The following is a 19748-nucleotide window of genomic DNA, read 5'->3' as shown; positions in this document are numbered from 1 at the left end:
TATAAGTGAATGGGGTGGTCAGTGCCTCCTCAGACGAGACCTTTAAGTCAATACAGACAAATGGTGTGGCCTTTCTGTACATCAGAGGCAAAGATAAATATATAAATAAATGAAGACAGATATTTTTATTCTGAGCCCTTGCCTCTGCCATCCTCCTGCCTGCCTAATTGCCTGCAGCTTGTATTTATGAATACTTTTAGCTCAATGGAGCTGTTCTGGTTTACAGCAATGGAGCTGCTGCTTGTGGTGGCCACCTATAAACAGAGACTATAAGGGAATAAAGGTAGGTGTTGATTTGAAAGGTACACCCTGGGCAGGCCAAAGGCTACACCCAGGAGGGACCCTGGGTCACGGGTTCTTCACCCTTTTATAAGTTTGGTTCATTTGCATATCAGGGTTAATTATCCACTTATAACCTCAGTTCATGATGTAGTTACCCCAAGTTTGCCCCCCTCCAGAGGCTTTGCAGTTTACACATTCTGGGCCCGCTGTCCCTGATGTGGAAACCTAGAGAGTGTTGTTATGCCTGACCAGCAGGAGAGAACAGCAGCTAACGGGCCACAGGAAACTTCAGAGTGACACACCAGGCAGTGCAGGGTTTGAAAAATATTCAAGTTAAAACCTAAGGCATCAGGGGTGCCGCAGTCACTGCTGAGGTTCCTGTTGTGCCCTGGGATCTGGGCAAAAAAAAAAAAAAAAAAAAAGTGGATTTTTCACTAATAATCTCTTAAAGTGCTTTCCACTCCACATTTTGGGTCCCACGTCATGAATTCACCTGAATACTCTTTATTCCTCTTCCTGTCAAGCTGATCTGGTCCCTCAGTGGTACCCAGAGCCTGAGCACCCTCCAGCTGCACCTGGAACCATCAGGAACACCAGAAAACCAGCCCTGAACCACTGGGGAACACCTTTAAGAACACACAATTAAGATTCTACTCTCAGCTTCACAGAGCTCATCAACTCCACCAGCCCAACCCAGAGGAAAAAAGTGGTTTAGCCATGTAATTAAACCCAAGGAGCAATCATGGAACCAAAAGTTAATCCAGAATTAGTTAAATCAGTATCTTCACACCCAAAGATGCTCCACCAATTTTAACTTCAACTCAAGCACTGGATTAGCTGCCCTAAACATGAAGTGGCTTTCTAAACTAATGAGGTTATTGTACTTCGTTAACTGAGAAAAAAATTAATTGGGGTCACAAGAAAAGCCACACCGTGGTAAATCCAGCTTTGCCTTTCCCATGTACAAATATTTGGGAAAAAAACCCATACACTTAAGGAAGGGAACATCACCCCTAGCAGCCAAGAGCATGGGGGTCATGTAAACAAACAGTACAAGCTCAGAGTTGGGCAGGGGATGTAAAACAAGGAGGATAAATAGGAAAGGATGAATTCAGCAAGCACAGAGCAAAGCAGAAGAACTTCACCCAGAAAAATTGGGGTTGGTGCATCCACTGCAAAGTGCTCAAAGTATGAACTTGATTCTGCAAACGAAAAGGAAGGTTCCCACCTGGACAAAACTCAACTTCTGGGATCAGATACTGTTTCCACCCCCCATTTTGGGGACAATAGTACCTGTTTTGAGATTGTGACTGAAAGAACAGGACAAATACAAGGAGAAACTTGGTTTTGTAAGTGTTTGTGGGATCATGGTGGGTCCAGCTTTGCCCGACACCCTCCAAGCTCTACAAGATACTTTGTACCATCACCTAAAGGCTCGAGGCAGATAATCAAATTACTCCAGAATCAGAGAGAATAAGACAGAGGTGAAGCTGTTAAAAACCACCCATCAACCTAAAGGTCAGGGCCTCTGGCAACAAAGAAAAAGAATTATTCCTGCAGCCCTCAAACAGATTTCTCTGTGATATAAAGCAGGACCATTTACAGCTCAGCAAAATTTGAAAAGTGGTAGTAAAGCACATTACAAGCTTTCTTAATTCAATTTTCCTTGGCATTTATTGTGGTTAATAAAATACCCAAATGTCATCGAGATTTATAAAAATGTATTTATAGGTTAATAAATGCGCAAAACAGATTATTCAGAAAAATAGCTTACAGAAAGCCTGGCATCCTAAATGGATACAGATTTGGGGTTTGCTGCCTGTCAGAGGGGTAATTAGTGCTTATTAACACAGATTTTATTTCCCTGTGAAAATACAGCACTGAACACAGAGTTCAGGCTCAGTGTTATCTCCACGGTGAACTTTTATCCACCAGGATGAAAGAATAAAGGCTCCCCCAAAGATCCTTTGCAGAGGATTCTTTTGGGAATGCCACCCTGCTACTCGCCAAAATAGAGACCATAAATACCAAAGTTCAGGATGAAGATTTGCCTGGGCTGGAATGGTGATAAATAGGGGAAAGAGGCCCTGTTTTGAATTCAAGAAAATAACTTTGAATAAGAAAAATGTATATTAAGGCATGCTGGAACAAGTCTGGAAGCACTGATGGGAGTGACAGCCTCTATTTCCACATTTTTATGAAGTATTTCCAGTGAGTGACTCAGATTTTTTGCTAAATAGGCACAAAACTTAAACTATTTATTGGCTTTTTGCAGCTGTGCCAATAAACTGGTTTGGATGGTGCAGTGTTGGGTCTGTGTGCACATGCACACACAAAAACCTGCTTTATTTCTTTTCCTCACCTCTTAACGTGCTGGATGACAAATATTCTCTGCTATTGAAGCAAAATTCTAAATATACAGAGGAGAAAATAATCTAAAAATATAAAACACACACACAAAAATAATATATAGAAAAAAACTTACCAACCCAGACTCCTCCCAAGAACGTTTTGTCCCTTTTGCCCCATTTTTAACCAACCCTCCTGAAAAAGTCCTGTCAAACATTAAGTTTTTTTTCCCTGCTCTTCCTTCTGAATAATTCAAGTTCAGCCTTTTCACTGCTGTTTCCAGATCTGGGTCTTACCCCGAGCCAGAACTTCCTTGAAATAAACTTTAATGTGCTTTAATAATATCCTTGCTAATGCTGGTGATTGGCACTGGTCTGTTCTTAACAACTGCTCCAATACTGAGTGTAACCAAAGCTTTTACTTGTAATTAGTGCTCTGAGCTGAATTCTGGTACAATCCCATTTATATCCAAATTATTTTTAATGAATGCTGGGCTGCACCAGACTGGAGGGCTACAGGTTTAAAAGAAAATGGATTAATATTTTATTTTCAAGCCATTTCAAATGCATTTCTGTAACTAATAAAGAAACAAAAACCACACGAAGCAGTTGCTAAGACAATTCACCAAAAAGAGGATTTTCCAACTCATGGAGCACTGCAAGAAGTTTTTTGTTCATTAGAGCACAAGTGCAGCAGAGATTTATGGACACAAATAGACACAATTTCAGGAAAAGTAGAGAGAGGGATGCACATACACAAATAAAACACAGCAACTTATGGGGCATACTGAGCCTTTTAAGCACTGAGAGGACAAACATTTCGAGGCACTCATCCCTTCTAAGAGGTATTTAATATAATGTAAAAGCCTCACGTTTGCCAGAAAGCTTTCACGTACAGCTCATCTTTTTTAGACAAATGCTTTCTGAGCCCTCACTAATACAGTAAGTTATAAAAATTCTTGGCAATGTCGTTCTCATTCCAGAAGCTGCCATTTTTTAATTGACACTTCTGAATTACACAAGTAAAGGACACTGCTTTCCTTTTTTTTTTTTTTTTTCTAAAATACCTTCATTTCCCTTAAAACTTATCAGGGATTTACAGACATTTCCAGGCATTAGTCTTAAAAGACATTAGCAAAGAAGCATTTCAGGCCCTTAATGCTACAAGTTTTAGTAGTCACTGAGCTTTCCAAAGCCAAAATAAGACTCAAAATGTCCTATTTTAACTTGCAAACCAAATATTAAAACGAGGCCAGTTGGAAATTTTGCTTCTTTAAGCAAGGCTCCAGTCCATGAACACAGCCCCACGTTATCAGTCAGGGGAAATACCCAGTCCTGGAGAGCCCAACACTATTCCCAGTAGGTAAAACTCATCTCATATACAAGGATTTTATTATTCCAGAAATTTTATTAGTTCTGTTCAGGACTGAAAACCTCCACTTCCTTCAGAAACCTTGGCAGAAACAGAACATCCTGGCAGTGCCAGGTGTCCCTTTGCCAAGCTAAAAGGGAGATTGCTGTGATGGAAAACGACCACCATGCCCACACTTTCTGTCAAAACCAGCACAATTATTTTAATTATTATGATTTGTAGAAACATTTCCCCCCAGTGCCACAGAGATGTGGGGGTGGGAGCCCCAGGGGGTCACTCCTGCCCCTCCGAGACCTTTGACTTTGTTGGGATTTTGAGCTAACCCCAAATTTTTAGCTTCCTTTCTTTCCTCCATCTGCATTCCCGCTCCCTAATTGGCTTTAATTATAATGTGCATCATTAGTCTTTGGTCTTTTCCCCGGGTGCTCACCCATCCCTTGGGGAATGTGCTGCTTTACTGAAGACAGCAGGGCAGGGGAGATTCACTGCAGAAGAACTCCCAGGAAATTTCACAGTCCCAAAAATTTCACTGTCAGAAAAAGTTAAGATTTATTCAAAGCCCTTTGTGATGGAAAAAAGTGAGACTGGAGATCCCACAAACTTTTCTTGGCAGCTTCTGGGCCTTTTAAGTGACAGCTTTTCTCAGACAGTCAAACAAGAAAGTGCTCACTGCAGCCTCCCTTCCTCTGTGCAGTGTTTTGCCTCCAGACTGAATTAAATATTCTGCAAACTCTACTTTTTTGGAATGGCTTTCAGGAAAAGGGGTAAATTTTTAGACGAACCAATTAATTTAGAACATGGCTATTCTAATTAACCCTCCATGATTCAAAGACTGCTTATGCTGCACAGCTGCAAGCACACAAAAATATATTTATCCTAAAAAAACCCTTAGAAAATAAAGTTTTCTGTCTCAGTCCAAAGTCCATTTGACCCGCTGGAAAAGTACCACCAATTTGGAATGAGGTTTTTAGAGCAATTTGTATTATTTTTAGGAAAGATTATCTTAAAGCCAAGATTCTGAAAGACTCTTAAGAAGTCTAAAGCACCACTCGAGACCCGAGTCACAAAAGCTTTCTGCAGACAAAATTCTCATTACAATCAGCAGGGGTTTGCTCTCCTAATGAATATTTGAGTGAACTGATTGGAGTGCTCAGCTTTGGAGGTGGTTGGTGCACAAGATCTTCTTGACTCGATGATTTCCCTGCAATACACAGCACTGATCTCCTGGAAAACAGCAATTGTGGCAGGGCTGAAAAGGGTGGAAATGGGTGAAGTTCTACCCAAAGTAGCTCTCTGAAGTACAAATTGTTCTTACTTCAATGACACCGCTCAAAGCTCCCATCAAATAAATGATCCAATTGTTCTAACTCCTTCAAATAGCACAGACAGGCTGGAATTCTCACCCTCTTGTGCAAATAAACTCGGAGAAAAAGAAATTAAGGAGTTCTTGTCCTCTTAAAATCTTCCTTGATTCACAGCATGATAAAGTCGTGAACTCTCTGACATCCAGAGAGGCAATAAAGGGAAGCTGAGTTACAGTTTGCAATAACCAGATCCCATGCTGGAAGTTCTTCACGGGTCCTGTCACTCTCAGTGGATCACAACATCCATCCCTGGGTTTTAATGAACGAAGGACAAATTGCAGCTGTCCAATAAAAGCATTCTGAAAACCACGGCCATTCCAAGTGAGTTCTGAGTCCTTCCCAGCCCACCCTTCTACACCCCAGAGTTCCACAATCGGCCAGTTTTGCCACCAAAGTGAATACAGAATACTTCTATCTCCTCTTCATCCTTCTTCCCCACATCCCAGTTTATATCCTGTTCTCCTACAGCTGCTTTTGCTGGGCTATTTCATCAAGTGGATCACTAAAAACAACATTTCTGTAATTATATTTATTTAGTTTTACTTATTTAAATAGGTTGCTTCTCCAGAAAGGTCACTTAGCTTATTTCTCCTTTTTTACCCCATGAAACAGAAAATATTTTAGTACATTCTTCTATTTAAACAAGCACAGTAGATTAATTAATGTATTTAGTCTCTGGAAAGCTCCTAAGTTCTGTCTAGCAGAAAGTGGCCATGAAATTTTCTGGTTTTTTTTCCCCTGTAATTAGGCATAATAATTAGCACAATAATGCCCTTGTTAACATCCCTAATTATATGCAACTAGTGCATCGATAGCTCCTAGAAGGAAGCTGGTTACCTTTCCCATCTCACGTGGACAAGGCTGTATCCCATGGGCACAGCAAAGCAGGATCCTGGGCTGAGCAAGGACGGGCTGCAGAGCCAGCCTGCCATGCAAATCAACCAGCAGAGCTCTCTAGTCTAACACAGCCCCAGCACCAAAACCACCCCTCGAGAAAGTCATAAAATAGCTCCCAGCCAGGCAAAAATAATGTTCAATAAACCCTCGACATCCAAAGCAGCACCAGCTTGTCCCAGCACTCGAATTTTGCCACTTGTTCTTTTGGACTCATTAATCAGCTCCGGCCCGGCCGTGGGTTCTGCCTCGGCTCTGACAACATCAACTCAGGGACCTCTTACATTTTTACATTTTCAGTGCATGCTGCCCTGTCACCAAGCTGCTCAGGTTAGCTCTGCCGGGAGGCTGGCTCGTTCCAGGAATAGAAATTAATTAATCAGTGTATTTTCCGCCCCCGTGCCAGGAAAAACATCCCTGATTAAAACGCTGCGCTCAAGGTTTCGCAATCACTGCCGACACCGCTATTGATTAAATGGAAACCTTGTGAGCACTTACTCATTTTAGAGGTGGATTTATTTCATTCCTCTCAAGCTCCTTTGTTTTAATTAAAGGGTATGTTCTAGACACACTATTATTATATACTGAGAACACCTCTGTAAGCCTAAACCATCTTCGTGGAGAAAAGAGTGCTCGGAGATGATGGAAGTACTAATTCCCCAGTTGGAATCAGTCTGGAGAACAGCACGCCTTGGAGGCTATCACTGAAACTTGGTGTGGAAGCTCCAAATCCACCTACAACGCTGCTTCCAGGCAGAAAAAGTGCCTCAAACATGGCTGTGCTGAGGAGTTGGGGCACCCCAAATAAATCCCACCGAGACTGCAAACCTGGCAGTCTTTGCATCTTACTTGTTTTGTACCACTTAAATGGAAATAAAGTAAGGAACAACCTTTCGGCCCCAGTCTCCATTAGCGATCCTCCTCATGTGCTTGGCACACTAATTCCATATTATCCTTTCCACATCCCAAAGGATAGGACATCACACTGATCCCTACACCTTTTCATGTCTCACTGCTTTCCTTTGTATCTTTATGGAGACAAATGTTCACCAATTCCTTTTGAAAATACAAGATATTAATTCTCACACACTCCATTATAAGGAAATCATGCTAAATTAGCCCAGTAATTACAAATTGTGAATTATCCAGTCAGCTCTGATAGATGGGAGCTTGGAACACTCTTGACCTTAAATACCTCACACATCCCTCAGTATTTTACTGATAGTACAATTGCATGGAATGCTGTGGGAAGAATATTCCTATAAATGTACATTCTTTAGTTATTTTGCCATTTTTTCACTTACCAAAACCACACAACTCTTCTCAAGATGCCTAGAACACTTTCAAACCTCCATGTGCATAAATTAGTGGTGCTGCATAAGGCAGCCCTAATTTATGCACTCACTATGGACCCAATTAGTTCCTCTGTAGCAGAATGCCAAACAGATTTCCCTAATAAAGCAGAACATACCACATCCAATATTTATATAGAACACCGAGCTTTAACTCTGTCATTCTGTGTCACCAACTCCAGACTTTTTAAAAGGAATTCTGAATCAGCAGGGACACCTTCCACCATCCCAGGGTGCTCCAAGCCCTGTCCAGCCTGGCCTTGGACACTTCCAGGGATCCAAGGACAGCCACAGCTGCTCTGGGCACCCTGTGCCAGGGCCTGCCCACCCTCACAGGGAACAATTCCTGCCCAATATCCAATTTAAATCTCTCCCACATGATGGAGGCTCTGTGATCTCACCCTCCTCCTGCACTGAGCAGCCCCTTCCCCTCTGTGGGCAGGAGGTGCTACCTTGGTGTCAGACAGCTGTCAGGGACTCAATACTGTGATTATTCTCTTGTTAACATTTTAATCTCCCCCAGCCCAGCTGGTTTCATTCCTTGGCTAAGGCTGAGACATGCCCAAGTGCTCACAAGTTGAGGCTCCATCAGGAGAGCTGAGAGTGACGTGAACTGGGAGAAAACAAACCCAAACCTGGCGATGATATTTGTGCCTCTGATATTTCTCACTCATGTTGGGAAGCAGAAACCCTGCCAGACATCTGTGTGCTGTGTGATTCTGCCTCAGCCCCTCTCTCTGCACTTATAACCTACTTGAGGCATCTCCCAAGTATTTATTTTGTCAAATTTTGGCTGCCCCAGTGCCGAGAGCATCACGGAGGGCAGCAGGGACCACATCAAGTTGGTCAAATCCTGGGAAGGTTTAACTGTGCTCAGGTTTGCACAGTTAAATCTCAACCAAAATATTGACATAAAGCAGTGCTGTGGGGATAACCAACACCAGTGTAAACCAGCTTTTGTCTGTGAAGTGGAGCAGAAACTGATAAAGAAATCAAGAGAAATGGGGAACTGCTTCCCTGCATCCTCTGTGAGAAGAGTAATTTAAGATGCTGCTGTCCCACATGAAATATGCTTACAGGGGCTCTGAGCAAAGCCATGCCTGATGTACAGCGGCAGGATGAAGTGCACTAAGTCACTTCACATGACAAACAAATCATTTTTCACCTTTCAGGCATTTCTTTCAAGCAGATTAATCAAAATGAGCCATTTTGATTTTCATGGATATCTGAATTAGTTTAACTCTTTTTCCTAACAACCTCTATTCAAGACTCTTATAAGAAAGTTTAAATTATTATATAAACATTTTAGAGCAGAATAACAACAACAACAAAAAAAAATCACATTATTTTTACAGCTCTAATAAGAATCCAGATGGGTAAAATGATCCACCTGCAATACAGTTGATCCAGTGAGTGCTCACATTTTGCATCCCACAAATCCCTTCCAACCCAAAATGATGCAAAATCCTGGATAAAAACCACGCATATTTTTGCCCAGGTAGGTTTTGGTTTAAGTGTACAACTCTGCAATGAAGTTTGGCATTCTTTAAGCAGAGGGCAGTATTACATCAGGAAATGGTTATTAAAGTTACCTGCTGCACTGCAAGCAAGATGACAGCACTGCAGTTTAACAGACATATTCCAGGTAACTGATTTTATGGATATATAAAGTTTCAGAAACTACATCTATATTCAATTATGACAGAAAATTATAGAAAGAGAGCACTGCAGCCTCCTGCCACACTTTGCTAAGAGTAAAAAAACCTTCGTGGCAATCCATTGTTTGACTTTGGCCAAGTCCCTTTAATCCCAAGGCGTTTACCCTTCTCTCTTCATTGTCTAGCCAAATTAGCAGTTCATGAAATATAAATATAACTGCTACTCTATCCATTTATCCTCAATCCACGTGTTCTCCCATCCTTCCTGGACCTGGCACTGCAATCCACTAACAGGAATAACTCCTCTGAGTACCCTTTGATGCTCTGGTTCTCCTGGCTCCTGGAATTCCCAAGCACTGTGCTGCTGCTGCCCCTCTTAATGGCAAAGTGGGAGCTGAAAACCCAGCTGGGAGATAACATTCCCCAGCAAAGGCTCAGCCTGAGAACTTTTCCTCCTGCTTTGACATTTGTGTAACATTCAGAGGCCTCTTGCTCACACAGAGCTGTTCTTCTCCACCAGCCAAGCACTTCAGATGGGAAGAATTATCTATTCCCCACTGACATCTTCCACTAAATGGAACATTTAATTAATTTGGTCCTAGGCCAGTCTGATCTCTTTTGCTCGCATGAAGACGAACACAACTTGGAACTCTCTGGCACCGTTTCTTCTCCTCCTCCACCCCCTCAAAAGGAACTTTAGTTGTTTACAGAATAGATACAAGAAAATCCAAGCTGGTACAGTGACACATCATTAGTTAAAAATACACCACAGCATAAAGAGCTTTAGTGCCGAGAGCGCATCGGAATGCGGAATTACACAAAAATGGCTTAGGAAGGGAAATGAAAGTCATCTGCAAAGTGGTGATTTCTCCTGCTACAGGCTGGAACAGAACAAAAAAGACTGCAAGCACTTTGTGTTGCTGCAGAAAGCCAAGCTTAGTGCAATTAACCAAGTTGAAAATGCAGTATAAAGGGTTATAAAAATACTTGACATGTATCTCTAAAATGCAGATGGTAAACACAGGGTGGCTAGTGGGGGGAAAGGTCTCAGAAGATAAATAGCAAACCCAACTCCACAAGTGCAGATCCCTGGCCAGAGCCAGCATAACCAGCAAAGACAATGTAATCTGTGACTTGCAGCAGGTTGCAGGAAGCACTGAAGACTGAGACATGGAAAAGCAACAGAGATGACAGGAGCTCCTGGGGAGATTCCCTGTGCAAAGCCCAAAGCCAGCGAGCCCGTGCTGGGTCTGAGAGCCACACACGATGAGCTCGGACTGCAGGCACAGAGCACAGCACGGGGAGGGGGCTGAGCCCAGCTCCACAGCTCAGCTCCAAACCACAGCAACTTCCAGAGCTGAGCAATTCTCTACCCAGACAGAAACAGCACAGCTCCTGGCTGAGGTTGCTGGCGATGCTGCCTCACGACCCCAAGCTGCTGGGGACTCTCAGCAGAGAGCCTGGATTCACACTTCAGAACAGAAATATGGGCAGAGACCCTCTGAAATAAACCACTTACACCTTGGTTTGAAATAGAGCTCAGACTAAAACAATTAATTGAAAATCAGGAGGTGAAATGTAATCAGGTAACAGCATCTCTACAACACCTGCAGGAAGGTCTGGGTGGGAAGGGACTTTAAAGCCCACCCAGTGCCACCCCTGCCATGGGCAGGGACACCTCCCACTGTCCCAGGCTGCTCCAAGCCCCAATGTCCAGCCTGGCCTTGGACACTTCCAGGGATCCAGGGGCAGTCACAGTTCCCCTCTGCCAGGGCCTCCCCATCCTCACAGGGAAGAATTTCCCCCTCATTGACCAATCTTCCTCATCTTCCATCTACTGACACTGGAGTGAGGTGCTCCCAAGAACACCCAAGGCACTTGGAATGCTTGAATTCAGAAGATGAGACAGTTTATGATCTTGATGCATAAAAAGAAATGATGAACAATATATTCCTGTAGCTGTATCAAAAGGGATTACCAATATGAGTTTGTCAATAGTGGGGGCTTGAGTTCCAGGGGTGCAACAAAGCACAACCCACTGCAGCTTCAGTGCTGCCAAAGAAGTCACCAAGAAAAAGTCAAAGAGATGCTCTAGTGACATTTTAAAGGGGAAAAAACCCCAGAGGTTGCTCCAATCATTAGCCTCTGATGAGGTGTTTTCATTCTAGGATAACAAACTGTGGCAAAACCTAAATAAAAACAAAAGGAAATCAGGACACATCTGTTCAGCATGAAAACAGGTTGGTTTTTTTTTTTCCCTGTCTGCTTCCTGTGGAAGAAAAAAGACTTCAAGGACTGGGCTGAAGATAAGATCTCCTGTATCAAAGCAGGTGAGACAGTAGAATTGTGATAATTCTTGTGGAATGAGAGGAGAGAAGATTAAGAGGAAAATGAGGAAATAAAAGATTTTTGAACTACTTTGAAATAGGGCACCACAAAGCTGATCCAAATCCCCATTAACTTCAGCAGTGCATAAAATGCAGTTTACTGCCTGCATGGCTCCACGTTCTGGAAATTCCAGCGGCGGGCAGTTAAACTCTTGAAATACACAGATTCCAGGAGGGACAAGCACCACACAACTCCTCATGCTCAGAGCTGGCAAGGAGGCAGGAGCACAAAGGAAAACACAGATCCAATAGGAAGAGGGACACAGGAAAGAACTGACGGCCAGGAGCTGTTTCGTGTGAAGAGGAATGAAAACAGCGGCCGTGAGACTCACGGGATAACTCCTGAAGGATTTAGAAGTGGTGAGGGAGCTGATGTGGTGAGAACAGAGCAGAAGGAATTACAGACTGGAGACAAAAAGTGAGTCACATTCCAATTCCTTCTTTATGCCACATGGTGTATTGAGGACAGCTGCCACTCAGTAAGTACTAAAATAACGTTTTACTAGAAAACTTCAAGCAGGGCAGTTGCACTACATCACCTCTACAGATCCCTTCAAAATTCAACAAAAACCACCAGCACTCGCAACAGGGTATGTGAAGATTAACCATTTTAAAAGAGTATTAAGAGAAATCAAAGCAAAAATGTATTTCCAAGTAAGGAGGTAAAGATGTTGCTCTTAAAATGGTCCAAACAGGAACAATGATCAGTTTGAATGAATTAAACAAACCAAACCCAGCTTCTTTTCCTTCTCAATAAGGATAACTGTGATCCTAGGAAATTAAGACTCAAAATTCAAAGAAAAAGCAAACTTCAAAATTGACCCTAAGGAATATTTCTCCTTCCTTCAGTTGGCAGATGGATCCTTTGAAGCAATGCAGCCATGTGCCAAACACTTCCAGAGGGGCAAGGGGTGCAAAGTTTCACCTAAAACCAACATAAAGACAGAGCAGGGAAACATTTCTTGAGCGAGTCACATTCCATCACCTTTCTTCAGAATCACTTCTATAATATTTTTACTGCTAATCAAAAGGGTGACAAAATCAGTTCTAGCAAAGATTAGACTATTTTAATCGGCAAAGCAAAGATTAATAATCCTCATTACAGATTTCCTGAAGGACCTTCATTTCTGTTTGAGTTGTTTATTTCGAGATATCAGATCTTTTAAAAAGGAGGAGTAAAATCAAAGTGTGCCACAATGCACCATGAGGGGCTGACAGCATCAGGTATTCCATCCAGACATTGCTTTAGTTTGGGATTTCCTAATTTTTAGCCACATTTCTCAGTATCACAGAATCCCAGAATGGTCTGGGTTTGGAAAGGACCTTAAATCCCATCCAGTTCCACCCCAACATGGGCAGGGACACCTTCCACTGTCCCAGGCTGCTCCAAGCCCCATCCAACCTGGCCTTGAATCTGAGCAAAGAATTCAATGGCACTGGCGCAGTATCAAACCTGGCAGCAATAATTCCATGTGTCACAATTCCAGCACCCAAACAAACCTCCATGTTTGCCAAATTAGCATTTTGTACCTTATGAGGACATGGGTTAAGGGGCACGAGAGATGCACAGTCAGTACACCTCATTTCCATCCGTAAAGTAAATGTTTAATATTCCAGGAGTCGGAAATTAATTTCCTAAATGTTAATTGATGCTATTTCAAATCGCTGAGGGCACATTGAAGACATTCCAAATGATTAACATAAGATTTGATAGCAAAGAAGCCATTTCAGTAATGGTCAGAGCCATGGCCGTTCCTCCTGTCCCACCTGCTGCAAGAAACACTCACTGAAAGCCAAGTAAAATGGTGGCATTGAATCTGACTAAAATCCCACCACCTCCAACCTGTGTCCTTCACTTGAGGACAGAGCTGCTTTTAGGGGTGATTTTTTTGGATTTGCACCGTGGGCATCACTGATGACACAAGTGGAGGCTGTTCAAACCCCTTAGCCCCTCACAAGCACATCCTTAAATAACTAAAATTATTAAATAATCCAAATAATTTAAAGGAAAAAAGTAATCATAACCCCCCCCCCCCCCCCAATTGATTTGCAGCCCCACAGCCCAGGCAGCATTCCCACAGGGTCTTCCTCTTCCAGCCTGTAGGATAAAGTACAACTCTTGCCTCAGATAATCTATGAAAAAGTGTCAATGCCTGAAGAGCGAGCAGCAATCCAAACTCCGAGGTGTGCAGGGGAAAACACATCTGTCTGGGAGGAAATGGGGACTCTCCTACTGCAGCACTGTCACTCTGGCATTTTTCAGGAGCTCTACACTCACTTAAGCACCCCTTGAGGCAGCAGGCACCACGAGATCCGGGATGACGGATGTTCCATCTCCAACAGCAAATCCTACTGTGATTTTAATTGAATTGCAGCAGCCATTTTATTTTTTTCCAGAGCCTCTCGACTCTCTATTTCTTCCTTGCTGCCAGTGATTCAGCAGTTTATTCCTCACTGCACTAATCCCTCCATAAGACAGTTTCTCATTCCTTTCAAGCAGTGCTTGTGACAGCAGGTACCCATAGCTTTGGTGTTTGGGGCTCTCCCTTTTTTTATTAAACAGGAATTTATCTCAGACATGCTTTGGCTTCCAGGCTCCACCACTTTTCCAGCCATGAGAAGTCCTCACACTGTACTGGGTCCATTCTCTCTCTCAGCTCACCTGATGACAGCGTTGCAGGAATTAAAAAAGGAGACAGAGAAATGGAAACCTGGAGCCCAGAGGATCAGAAACAGGCAGTGACACCTGGAACCTAAGCCAGGTGTGAAATGCTCTTCAGAATACCTGGAAAATAGATGTTTGCCATTTGCAGGGGACTCCACAGAAGTGCCAGCTGGCTATTTGAGTTACTCACCTAAAAGGTGCAGAAATTCCATTAACAGGAAAAAAAATAATAGGGAAAACAAATTGCCAGGACCCACCTGTGCCAGAACTCTCAGCAACTCCTATCATTCAATAACACCTTGGAACCCAAGCTGGCACATCTTGACCCAGCTATTTAAGCAGAGGCTTAAAACTCAGCCTAGTGACTCTTTATCGTAATAATGAACAGTTTAAAAACACCATAATTGCTTCTGACCATAATCATCCAACAGCCATGAGCTGTTTGTGTCAGGAAAATTAATCCTCAAAGGGTGACCCTCATGTCCACAACATGTCCTCAGTCATGGAGAGTGACTGATAAGTTATTCCAAGCCGGTCCACAGAACCACTGGCAGTGGCATTTTATCATCAAAGCTCCTTTGCCCTTAATCAAAGGCTAATTCAACATGAAATCCTTAAATATGGGCTGCACCACAAGATAAAGTTGGCAACCTTGAAAAGGCTGGGAAATAGCAATTTGCACACACAAACACAAGATTTAGAGCTCCCATCATAACCTGCCTCATCAATCACGAGCAGCAGTGGCTTTAACAGGACTATTTCCAGAGTATATTAAACTTCACGACATCTTAACCTTCTTGTAAGGCCACAATAATCTCTTTTACAATATCAAACAAGTGCAGAAGGGCAGTCTTGCTTTGTGCCAAAGTATTCCTCATGTCAGATTTCAGAATTAACAGCCCTGCTGCCTCACCAGACATTCCTTGGGGTCATTTCAGCCCCATATTCCCGCTCAGGGAACACAGACAACACATCTCACACATATTCTGAAAGGAAATACTCTGAAATGCTGGAATGAGGCACATCCCTTGAGCTGTTACCTGGTAATTTCTTGTTCTTCCAAAACCTGTTTGCAAGGAAAAGATGTGGCCAGGCACCTGTGACTGAACACAACTTTATCCTAAGTTTTGTTCAAATATTCATTGTGATCTTAAGGTGAAAAGGCAAGGCATGAGGACTCCAACCTAAATACTACTCAAAGCATTAGGGAAAAACCAAACCCAAATACCCCAAATCTTGAGCAAAACGCAGACTCTGCAATAATTAATTACAATCCAGCTTCTATCAAAAAGTTGCCATTTCACTCTGCTGCAAATTAGGATGTTGTCTTTCAGCTCCAACTTCACAGCTCATCCTCTGACAAACACAACCTAATCCACCATAAAATGGCAGTTTTGGTGATTCAGGTTATCAAACTACTTTAAAACTACTGATTCTGCTTTATTTTGTGGGGTTTTCTGGGTGGCACAAGGAACCCAGCTGATAAGGGGAGAAGGAAGCGGCCACGGGAAGGGGCAGCAGAGAGGCACAGAAGGTGAAAAGCAGGAGAAGGGAATCGGGCTGGGAGGGAAGCAGGAGATAATAAAGAAGGGAAGAAAGGACCCAGCCGATTTTCAGAGGATTAGGAAAAGAGTAGGAGGACATGGTGGCAGCCACATCTGACAACGAGGGGCCAGGGAAGGAAGACAGGGACCCTGGGAAGCAGAAGGATGCCTGGAGATCACAAACAACCCTTGTCTTTGAAGGAGGGATCTAAAAATTCCATGTTGGAGGCAGTGAAGTGTCTATCCAAGTAATCCTCTTACACACTGACCCCCAGCACTTCCAGCTGAGCCTGTTCCCACCTGGAATGAGCGGCAGAGCCAAGCAGCAGATGCCAGACACAGTCACACACCAGGCAAAGGGGAGGCTGCCAGTGCACAAAACCAGTCCCAATCTTGTCAAACCATGCCCTAAAAGCAGCTGCTTTTCTGACTCTCTTCATCAGAATCTCCTTTTCCAGAGCACTCACCCAGCACATTCAGTTTTAGGACAATTCTCCAGCACAGCTGTACATTGTCTGCTGGTAATAATTATAATTAAAATTACACTCCAAGCCTGGTTGTGGAATACAAAGCCCAGATGCTACAAACTTGAAGAGGACTGTTGGCCTGTCACTGTTTTAATTAGCTTGACAGGTAATCAAGTAGAATTCTGTAGTTATACCACCACAATGCACAAATGTTTCCTTTCAAATCCCCACTTCTGGACTCACTTTGGTCAACCACAGCCAGTTTTGAGTCACAAGCCCAGAAGCAAAAGCCCAAACTTGGCTTCCTCAGGGAGGGCCTGGCTTTGACTCAGCAAGGCCCACGTGCTGCTGAGGAACGTGGGATAGAAACTCCTGTCCTCCCCCAGAGATGAAATATGTATAAAAGCTGAATCTGCAGTCCTGAAATGTGTCATTTTGTCAAGTACAGCAGAGTGTGTGACCACTCTCCCCTAAAAAACACGCTGTGCTTGCTCTTTGAGAGCACGACGCTGGATCCCAAGGCTGGCTGCCACTGGGGCAGGGGCAGGCTTTAGACACACAGAGTTCACTGCTCAGGACATCTCAGCAGCTTGGAGGACATGGCTGTTCCCACTCCCCAAGAACCCAATTCTGCCTTGTGGTGCCATTCCCAGACCTAAACATCCCACAGGGCATCGCTGACCTTTTAACAGTTCACATTCACCAGGAGCTTCCCCACACCAGCTTTTATTTCAAATCCCCCTTCACTCCCAATGCCAGAATGGAGGCATTTAACCCAAATTCCAGTCACATCCTCACTAATGAGGAGTGTTTACCCAATATATTTAGGTGGCTCTGTAAACAGAAAGCAATTTCCACCCTCCTGTCTGGGGTGGTGTCAGCATTTGCAAGCCATTACCAGCGTGCACTGAACTGTCTGCTCCAGTCCTTCGCACTTCCTATCAAACTGGCATTTAAGGATTTGGAATGCAGAACACAAGGCTGCAGCCTAAAAATAATATCCTGAGATTTGATCCTGCACTTCTTATTCAGGCTCAATTAATCAAGGTTGCCTAACTCTTCAGAAGTACTTTTCATCAGCAGATTGAAAACACTTCCCACATGAAATGGGGATCAGCATCTCTTTTTTACTGTGGGGAACCTGAAAATGAGATTTCACCTGAGAAGGAGCTCTGAGGCTAATTTAGGAGTACTGTCCAAAGGGATGAGGAGTCCATTATTCAAAGTTATCTTTTATATTAAGAAATAAGCTTTTCCTTTCAGACCACTAGAAAGACTAGAAAGTGATCTATCACAGAATTTATCATGCTGTCTTTGAAAACCTCACAACCAAGATAGCACATTCCAAAAGAGCCAGGCTGAATAAGAATATTTACTTGATCTCCATCTTCAGTTTTCATTGTGAACACCACCCAGGACCAAGGAGAAACTCCCAAGAATTAAGAAATTAAATATTTTTGTCAGAAACCATCTGTAGTCTCTCTGAACAGACACAGTAATAACATCTAAAACTGAGACAAGGCTTATTTTTCAAATAACTGCAAGCTCTGAAAACATCTTGTTCTCCTTTGGAAACAACATAATTCATACTTAAAAGCACGTTGGAAAAAACCCCCTCAAGATAATTTCAGGTTCTATAGAACAAAACCCACCTCTCCACTAACAATATTGATTCCCTTTGACATTCAAACTGAGAGGCCATTAAGAAAATTTGAGTTTCAGAAACAACACAGGTATTTTGACTAATTCAACTGCACAGCCAATCATTCAATGATTAATTAAACACCAATTTTGAAAATCTCTTGAAAGAACAATAAGAGCCTAACCAGAAAAAAACCCTGAATCATTACTGATAACAAGATATCAATATCCTTTCGTAAAAGATTCGTTCTATAACTTCCATATATCCTGTTAAATATATATAAATTACAATAATAGCTGTAGGCAAACTGTTCCACATGCCTTCCATTGTAGAATTGCATAAATGCAACATATATACCCCTAAGAACTTAAATGCACACTTATATATTCTTTTAAAAAGGAAAAATTGAAACCCCCTGCCAGGGCACAGAGAAACTCCAGGGCAGATTCTTTACAGCACAAACAGTGCAAAGAAGATTCTGACATTCAAATTAACACCAACACATCAGAATTAGGATGAAAGAATTGTTACCTTCTCCAGCGCATGATATGCAGACTTCAGTCAAATTTCCAATACCTGAAAGGAGAAATTCAAATGCAAAGTCAGTTATGCTGATGTTTTACAACACTAAATTAATTCTTCTTGTAGTTAATTTGTTTTGCAGAGAAAGAGGCTGCCTTGGATTACTTTGATTTGCTATTTTCAAAGTGCCACGAGACAAAAGCAGTAACCTGCTCAGATCCTTTTCCACTGCTTGACTCAGCTCCCCCCCATCTATGAGGGCTCTTCTCCAAAACCCCCAGCCTTGATTCTCCATTCCCCACACCCTGGGGGTTCAGCCTTTCCACCTGGGACTACTCAAACCTTGTGTTTTCCACCTCTGACTTCACTAAAGGCTGGAACTTTCACTGATAACTCAGTGCAGCTCTCAGCCAGCAACAAACCAACCTAAACCCTGAAGCAGAAGCCATTTCCCATTAAATCACCTAAACCACATGCTAATAACATTTTAAAAAATAGGAAAAAAGGGGGAAGCTTGTTCAGTACATGCTTTAATGATAGAGCTTCACATGTTTGGTAGCTGGGGATGGGGCACGCAGAGAACATATGGCAGATAGAGATGATGTTTATGAAGCCAGAATTCAGAGAGCACCAGAAATGCAGCAAAAATAATATAAGGAAATACAAGCTTTTTTTTTTTTTGCACTATCAACACATCCCAGATAAGAGAGGCAGAAAATGAAGCCTGACATTTTGCCTGAAGATAAGCACCCATTTCCTGGGCTGTAGCTTGGATTCCAATTAGATATGAGGAAGTCATGGACACCCCTGCTCCTGTAATGCAGTTGCTACTGAAGTTGCTGGGAATCCCTGAAAATTAGTATTGAGAAGAAATCCCTCCCTGTGAGGGTGGTGAGGGGCTGGGATGGAATTCCCTGAGAAGCTGGGGCTGCCCCTGGATCCCTGGAAGTGTCCAAGGCCAGGCTGGACAGGGCTTGGAGCAGCCTGGGACAGTGGGAGGTGTCCCTGCCCACAGCAGGGGTGGGATGGGATGATCTTTAAACTCTCTTCCAACCCAAACCAGTCTGGCATTCTGTGGATACAAAAGGCTTCTACACCACATTCTGTACTGGGGAATTGCATCCCTGGTCGTCTAAAGGGATATTTTGCCTTCATGTATCACGGATGCACCACTCCCATCCATCAGCAGCCTTTAGCAAGGCCATGGGTCTGACATCTCCCAGCCTGAGAGTTCCACTCACGGACCAGCTC

The 19748-nt window shown here is 43.0% G+C and overlaps 1 protein-coding gene across 3 annotated transcripts in view; it reads right to left on the bottom strand.

Annotated features, from left to right (window-relative positions):
- LOC138117671 (contactin-4) overlaps window positions 1-19748 on the bottom strand; it is a 270719-nt gene that overhangs the window by 216143 nt on the left and 34828 nt on the right. For all 3 annotated transcript variants that reach the window (XM_069028195.1, XM_069028193.1, XM_069028194.1), the window contains exon 2: window positions 18507-18551. The gene's annotated coding sequence lies outside the window, so the exon portion shown is untranslated. The remainder of the gene's footprint in view (window positions 1-18506; window positions 18552-19748) is intronic.

The sequence above is a fragment of the Aphelocoma coerulescens genome, chromosome 12 (assembly GCF_041296385.1).
Source record: "Aphelocoma coerulescens isolate FSJ_1873_10779 chromosome 12, UR_Acoe_1.0, whole genome shotgun sequence".
Taxonomy (NCBI): domain Eukaryota; kingdom Metazoa; phylum Chordata; class Aves; order Passeriformes; family Corvidae; genus Aphelocoma; species Aphelocoma coerulescens.
Note: the sequence above shows the minus strand (reverse complement) of the source record. Positions and strands in the feature narration are given on the sequence as shown.